General features: G+C 40.6%; 1 long non-coding RNA gene across 1 annotated transcript in view; it reads left to right on the forward strand.

Annotated features, from left to right (window-relative positions):
• LOC119705265 overlaps positions 1-5889 on the forward strand; it is a 142197-nt gene extending 136308 nt beyond the window's left edge. Inside the window, exon 11 of the long non-coding RNA XR_005258179.1 lies at positions 5654-5889. This is a non-coding gene — a long non-coding RNA (uncharacterized LOC119705265). The remainder of the gene's footprint in view (positions 1-5653) is intronic.
• The last annotated feature ends 841 nt before the right edge of the window (positions 5890-6730 follow it).

The raw sequence follows: 6730 nt of genomic DNA on the forward strand, positions 1-6730 counted from the left end.
TTAAAGGTTCTCTGTAAATATCAAATAGCAATTGTGAATACACTTTTAAATTGGTGATCAAGTTCACTTGCTTTTATAGCAAAACCCAGTGCAGCAGCATTTATTTTAATAGCTTCTTGTAAAGGCCTTGTCCTGCCAACTACAAATTGTCCTCGAGTAGTGGTGAGATTTCTGTCATGTCAGGGCTCAGATTGGAGCCTCTTTTGGGGGAGTATTTTCAGATCTCTTCTCTCTCAAATTCTGCTCTGGAGGTGGATGAATTTTTAGCCCTGGGCAGTGCACTAAGCACTCCTATGCTGAGCTTTGGATAAGGTTTCCAGCTGCAGACACCACCCTATCAACTGTCTGAATGTTTTGCTGGGTGTTTTGTCCCCTAGGCTTCCAAATTCTTGTGCTGGTTAATTTTTTTTAGGGATGTATAAAGTGATGAGGCAGGGATTGTGAAAAGAGCCTCACACCACTAATGGGTTGCTGCTACACAACCAACCATGTTTTGTGTTCTTACAGGAGTTCTGCAAAGGCCTGACATTAAGAAATGAGAATATAATTTTGCGTTGGTTTTTTAATCCCAATGGCTTACCACAAAAAACACCACTGCCAGTGCTTTGATAGAAATCCAGGCTGGTCCCATTCCAAGAGACCCAGGCTTTTTTTCCCCAAAGGTCAGCTTGTTCATGATAAAGAAGGGATTGAGAAGCCCTTTTTTTAAAAAAAAAATCTCACTGCTTGGTTTGTTGGTTTTTTGTTGTTTGTTTGGTTTTTGTTTTGTTTTGTTTTTAATATGGGCTAATTCCAGTATTAATTGCTTCACCTCTTATTTCACCATGGTAAAAAGCAAATTGCTATACTTGCTTGCCCATTACTATTTATAGCTTTCTCCTTTACTGACTGTTTTCCTCCTCTGCACAAGACCATAAATACATTAAAGAGCAAAGGAAGGAATGATTGGTTTGTCTTTGACACATAGGCTCTCAAGCTTGTTGATATTAGTCACATTAATTAATCATCTTATGGACTACAGGTTTTATTAATGGAAGCATAGCCTGATTCAAAAAAATCAGATCCTGACCACTCCTGAAAAAAATACACCCTCTTGACATTAAGGTGACTTATTGATACCAGATGCCACAAAAAGCCATGCCAGGTAGGTCAGATGTGGTTAAACTTGGATTTCTCACCAGCAGCCAGGCTTTGCCCGTCATAATTTTCCTTGATTTTCCACTTCTCTGGGAATTATTTAAGAATATTATTATACAAGTATAATGAGCTGAAATCCCCCTGCTTCAGCTGCCTTGGCCTTGGTAATACTATTTTTCCCCTCCTCTGCAGTAAGAAGGATCTGACTCGACTCGGCCACTTGCATTTTCCTCTCCCTGAAAATTTCCCTGGTCAGCAGTGCAGGGAGGTGCAAGGGGAGGCCCAAAGCAGTCTGTGTTTGCAAACCTGCTCCTTCCTTTAGAGCCTGTGCCACTTTGCCACAGCTCTCTTGTGATACGTTCTAGGGAATGAAAACCCCATGGAGCAAGGTACATGAACAAACTGCCACTGAAATTCCTGCTCTATCTGGACTGCCCTTGAGTCCTTCTGAAGCCTTTGAGTTAGGAAGCAGCATGTTTCCTGAGAGCTGATACTGTGGGTTTTGGATAAAGTCATGGCAGAAATGTCACACTGAAAATATCCCAGTGGATTTTTACACCCATTTAATCATCCTTTGGAGTAGTGAGGCATGCATCACTGCTGATAGGAATGCTGTGTATTGACTTTCCAGCTCTACTGGACATAGCTTAATCATATTTGGTTAATAAAGACCAAAACATAAATTGTGCTTTGTTCGCTGAAAGTTTCCTTTTCTGCTCCTCCTTTGTGTTTTCTTTCTTTCCACCCGGTGGTTTTATTTGTCTTTCTCTGATAACATGACAAATTAGAATGAAAGCAAATTAATTAACTTTATATGGGAATGCTGAATTATGCTGTCTTTGGGTCACAGTTGCAAACAGAAGCATCTTGTCCAGAAGCATGAATTTCATGAAAATATTGCATAAAATCCATTCAGTTAAACCATTTAAGCAATCTGCTTAAATGTTTGCTCTTGTGGATGAGGGAAAACCAGCTGATAAATATTTTAGGATGGATCGTGCAGTTACTACATTAAAGTGAATTAATATAGTTTATGCTTTTGTGATTGACCAGCACAAGCTCTGTTGCTGTAATCCATCTGTAAACTGTCTGCACCTCCAGCCTTTTTTGAGGCTCTCTTTCATCAAAACCAGGCAGTTTACCTGCATCCTTTGTCGTGTTCTGCATGCACAAATAAGGCCATTCCACTGAGACAGTCCATTAGTCTGATTTTTGGAGCACACAAAAAGCACTTTCTAGTGAGTAATTGTATATTTGACCTAACACACTATGTTTGCAATCCTTGCAATTGATGTCAGTTGAGACTAAGCCTAATTTGTCCTTCCCCTCACCCAGAGAAGGATGTTTGTAAACCAAAACCCATGCAGCTGTGATTTCATCTTAATACCTGTTACACAGCTGAGAAGCCTGGCTTAATGCTGCTAACTGCTAGTCAGCTTGTCTGTGCCAAAACAGTGAATGAGAAAAAATATTTGCTGTTTGTGCACAGGAGTGTAACATCAAGGATTTCAGTAGGGATGCTGTAAATAAAAAAGTTCATTACAAAAATAAGTTATGAGCTATCTAAGGATATTTCACTCTCAGGCATGAGTCAAGTTAGCCTCTAATAATTTATCAAAGCTCAGGTGTGTGGGACTCTATAAGCCTGGTTTAGTTTCTCTAATGAAGAGTCCACATCACAAAGTCAATTTGAAGAAAGTGGTTTTGGGGGCAAACACGAGGATGTAGATCAGAGTAAGGTGAGTAACTGGCAGTGCAGAGGAGACTTTCAGCCCTGTTTTCTGAGAGGTGTTTGTGTGTGATGTCAATGTGTGTATCTGTGCTTCAGAGGCAGGCATGGCTAAATGGGAATGGCCAAGAGCAGGGGCAGGAACAATATTAGACTGCTGAGGAGCAAAGATGGAAGGCAACATGGGATGTAACAGAAGCAAAAAGATTGTGAGCTGGATATGGACCATCTTTCTTTTTAGTTTGCTGGGGGGAATTAATTCTGTCCAGCACATTTCATTTTAGATCATCTGTCTTACTTTTTGGTAGTCTGCTTCTGCCATTTGCCTAGATATTGAAATGACCTTTCTTACTTGTTCTTCATCTTGGCAGTTTTCAGTGGGACTGCCAAGAAAACTAAAACCCTCTTCCTTATTCCTCGAAAGCATAATCAGGGAGTTAAAGAAGCCAAGATTAGTTTTGCTAATAAATGTGTACAAGAGAACTCCTTTGGGGATTTCTGTTTTTTCTAAGTATTTGCTTTAAAGGATTATGAGTTTCTACCCCTCTCGGGAGATAGTTGGGGTTTGTCTCATCCTTCTTTGTGTTGTGGAGAGGAAAACACCCAGTAGGTCTGCTCACTGATTTTCTAAAAGACCCTTTTTTCACTATTTTGGCAGTGGTAGTGTTTTGCTTTCCAAGGACACTACGAGACATGGCCCATCCCCTGAGGAACTGTGGTCAGTACTATCTGTTTCCTCCAGGGAGTAACAGCAGGCATGGTAGCTCTGTCAAATTAATGTGTGTCAAGGTCACCATTCCTTGCAGGGGCTGGCTGGCTCGCCTTGGAGAAAGGGACAAGGGTCTCTAGGTAAACAGAAATTGCTGTGTGATAATGTGTGCATTCACAGATATCCAGAATCCTTATTTCAGGTTGCTTTAGGCTGTGTGAGAGCATGTCTCAGCACATCTTTGTCTGATGTCAGCTGGTGCATTGGAAAACGTGAGCGGGTGGAATTTCCACTTGGGAACAGAGAACCTGCACATCACACAGAGTGCTAGCCTCTGTCCAAACAGGGTGAATGGATCCAGCCTGGTCAATGACTTTGTGCTGGCTGCAGCCACAGATTACTCTGAGACCATTCATAAATTATGGTTTAAACAGGAAGATTTTTCAAGGGCTTGAAACAATTAGGTGCATAGATTGAAATCATGCACTGTCATGGTAGTTTAACATTATGTGTCTGCAGTATGTGGTATTCAGTTCTTGCTGTTGGAAGCTGCCATCTGTGCAAACATTTTAACTGATACCATTCTGAAAGAAATTTGATAACTGGCAGAAGAAAAATAAGTTATTTAATTAATGGTTTGGTTGCACATATGGACATGTAATCCCTGGCCAGATGCATTCAGACATTTTGGGTCTTATATAAGCAGCATGGTTGGTCTTTAGATAGCCAGTGACAGGCACCCACAATGAAGTTAATACTGCCAGAACCCCCTTTTTTCTGGGGGGCTTGGGGTGGTCTGTGTGTGTGTGTACTTCATCCCTCACCTCCTCTTGTGTTTCTTTTTTTTGCCTTTTCAGTGCAGCAACACCCCCTTCAGCTGTGGCCTTTTGGATTGCTTTGTTATAATATTCAAAAAGATCAAAGAGAAAGCCAGGCTCAGCTGGTGGCCTTTCCCTTTAAAGCAGTGACTTTTAGGCCATGTCTCTGCTACAGATGTTTGCTGGCAGGACTGTGTCAAACCAGGTTTGACGGGGAGTTTGATCCCTGTCAGGCAGATTTGTGTGAGCAGATGAAATTTTTCTGGTTGTGCTGCATTGCATGTGTTTGCTTGGCAGGAGCGAGCAGTGAGTGAGCCTGACTGTGCTCATGGTGCAAGGGCAACTGTGTCAGTTGAAAAGGAATTTGCACATGGGGGACCCTGTCCCTGCTCATGCAGTAATGCCCAGGCTGAGCAGTGTTCATGGATGTAGCTGTGCTGCCCAGGAAGCAAAGCAGCTGAGCCTTTAAATTGATACTGCTCTGTTGGCAAAGACTCGGAAAGAAATGTAAAACAACTCTCTGGTGTTGAACTATGTTCTGTTTTAGGAACTGGTTTAGCCTGTGCTGGCACAGAAACCCTCTCTGAGGCAGGCTTTATTCAGCTGGAATGGGTTTATCCTCTCTAGTTTAATTCTATCTCATTTGTTGGAAAACCTTTCTATAAAAGCAAGACATCCGTTTCTCCCCCACAGTTGGGTTTTTAGCAGAAATCCTGCTGTGAAGATCAAGAGAGAGAAGATGGACCTCTAAAATGTGACTGGCCTCAGAAGCCTTCCCATTTTGGGTGGAAATGCAGTGGTACAGTGTTTTCCAGAATGGACCATAATTCCCGTGTTCCAAGAGATGTTCCTTCTTGGTAATGACTTGAACATAGCAGTAATTTAGGTACTTAAGGATTCCTTTCATTTTCAGGATGTTGAGTTTGTCGTGCCAAGAAGATGCATTTGGGGAAAGCAGCTTATTTCTAAATGACTAAAATGGAATTATGGGCTGCTGAGAATGAGCCTGACAGAGGTGCTGCTCAGGATACACATCTGTGCCTACAACCAACATGCAGAACTGCACCTCCCTGAACAGAAGAAGAAATGGCTCTACTTTTTTCAATGAGAGCTGCTCATGACTTGGTCCTTAAACACAATTTAGGGTGTGGTACTGTTCTTTCATGCCACAATCTAGACATAATCTGGACTAAACTACTTTTTGTTTTATTTAATTTCTTACTGGTTTTGGTTTTTTCGTTTGGATTCTCTTTTGTATAGGCACTAAAGATGGTCCAGGTTGTGGATTACACAAGAACTCCAATGCATATTACTGAACTCCACTACTGTGCAGTCAGGTAAGTGCTATTTAAACACAATTTTTTGTTTGGTTGGGGTTTTTAGTAAGAGAAATTGCCTGTACTGAGAAACAAGCTTATATGAATGCTGTTTTCTAATGCCTCCATCTTTTTGAACACAATCGGAATTTCCCCCTTTCCTAGATGTTCTGCTTTTATTTTATCTAAGGTTTTAATTTTTATATTGTTGCTAGGTTTATTTTGCTTCCAGTAAAGGATTTTTTTAAATACTGATTTGAAGGTGTGGGGCTTTTTTTAAAGCATGGTCTTCAAGCCTCCTTTTGCAACAACCTACTCAGCTGGGTTTGAATCAGACTAATTCAAAGCTCTCTGAAGTCAATGGAAAACCTCCAGAAGGTTTCATGAGCTTTGGCTGAGGCCTTTTTGAGAGCATGAGAATGAAAGCATTTCTGGTTTTCACTTCTGCATTCTTAAATCTGAATAAGCAGAAAATTGGATTTATTGCTAATAGTAGCAGATCTACAAAAACAAAGGACCTGTAGTTCTCTACTGTAAGGGATATGGCTTGGCAAGACGCAGAGCAGGTAACTCTTACAATGTGAAAAATGTAGACAATTGGAATTAACTGCAACCAAATGTACCCTGGAAGCACAGCTGTAATTTATAATGCAGTCGGGAATGCACTGCAGGCTCCTCAATCGATAAGCTAATGGGAAAAAAGCCTGCAATTAATTACAAATCAACTGGGTCAATATCCTTTAAATGAATGATATGAAATTGCTAACATTTGGATGGAACTTCTTTGCCAAGTATATTTATAAACCTCATATAAAATATGATATTTATAAAAAGAATAAAAGCTCCTTTCACTGTTAAAAGGCAGCACTCTGAATGCCTGATTTCCTTTTGCTCTAAAAATTCAACTGAACTGACTTTATTTCAACAAGTTTTCTACTGTGTATAAAAGAAGTGAAGTAATCTTTTACCTTTAATTCAAGACCTTACAGAGAAGCACAAGAGCTATAAATAAGACTCCCAG

This window comes from Motacilla alba, chromosome 10 (genome assembly GCF_015832195.1).
Source record: "Motacilla alba alba isolate MOTALB_02 chromosome 10, Motacilla_alba_V1.0_pri, whole genome shotgun sequence".
NCBI classification, from domain to species: Eukaryota; Metazoa; Chordata; class Aves; order Passeriformes; family Motacillidae; genus Motacilla; species Motacilla alba.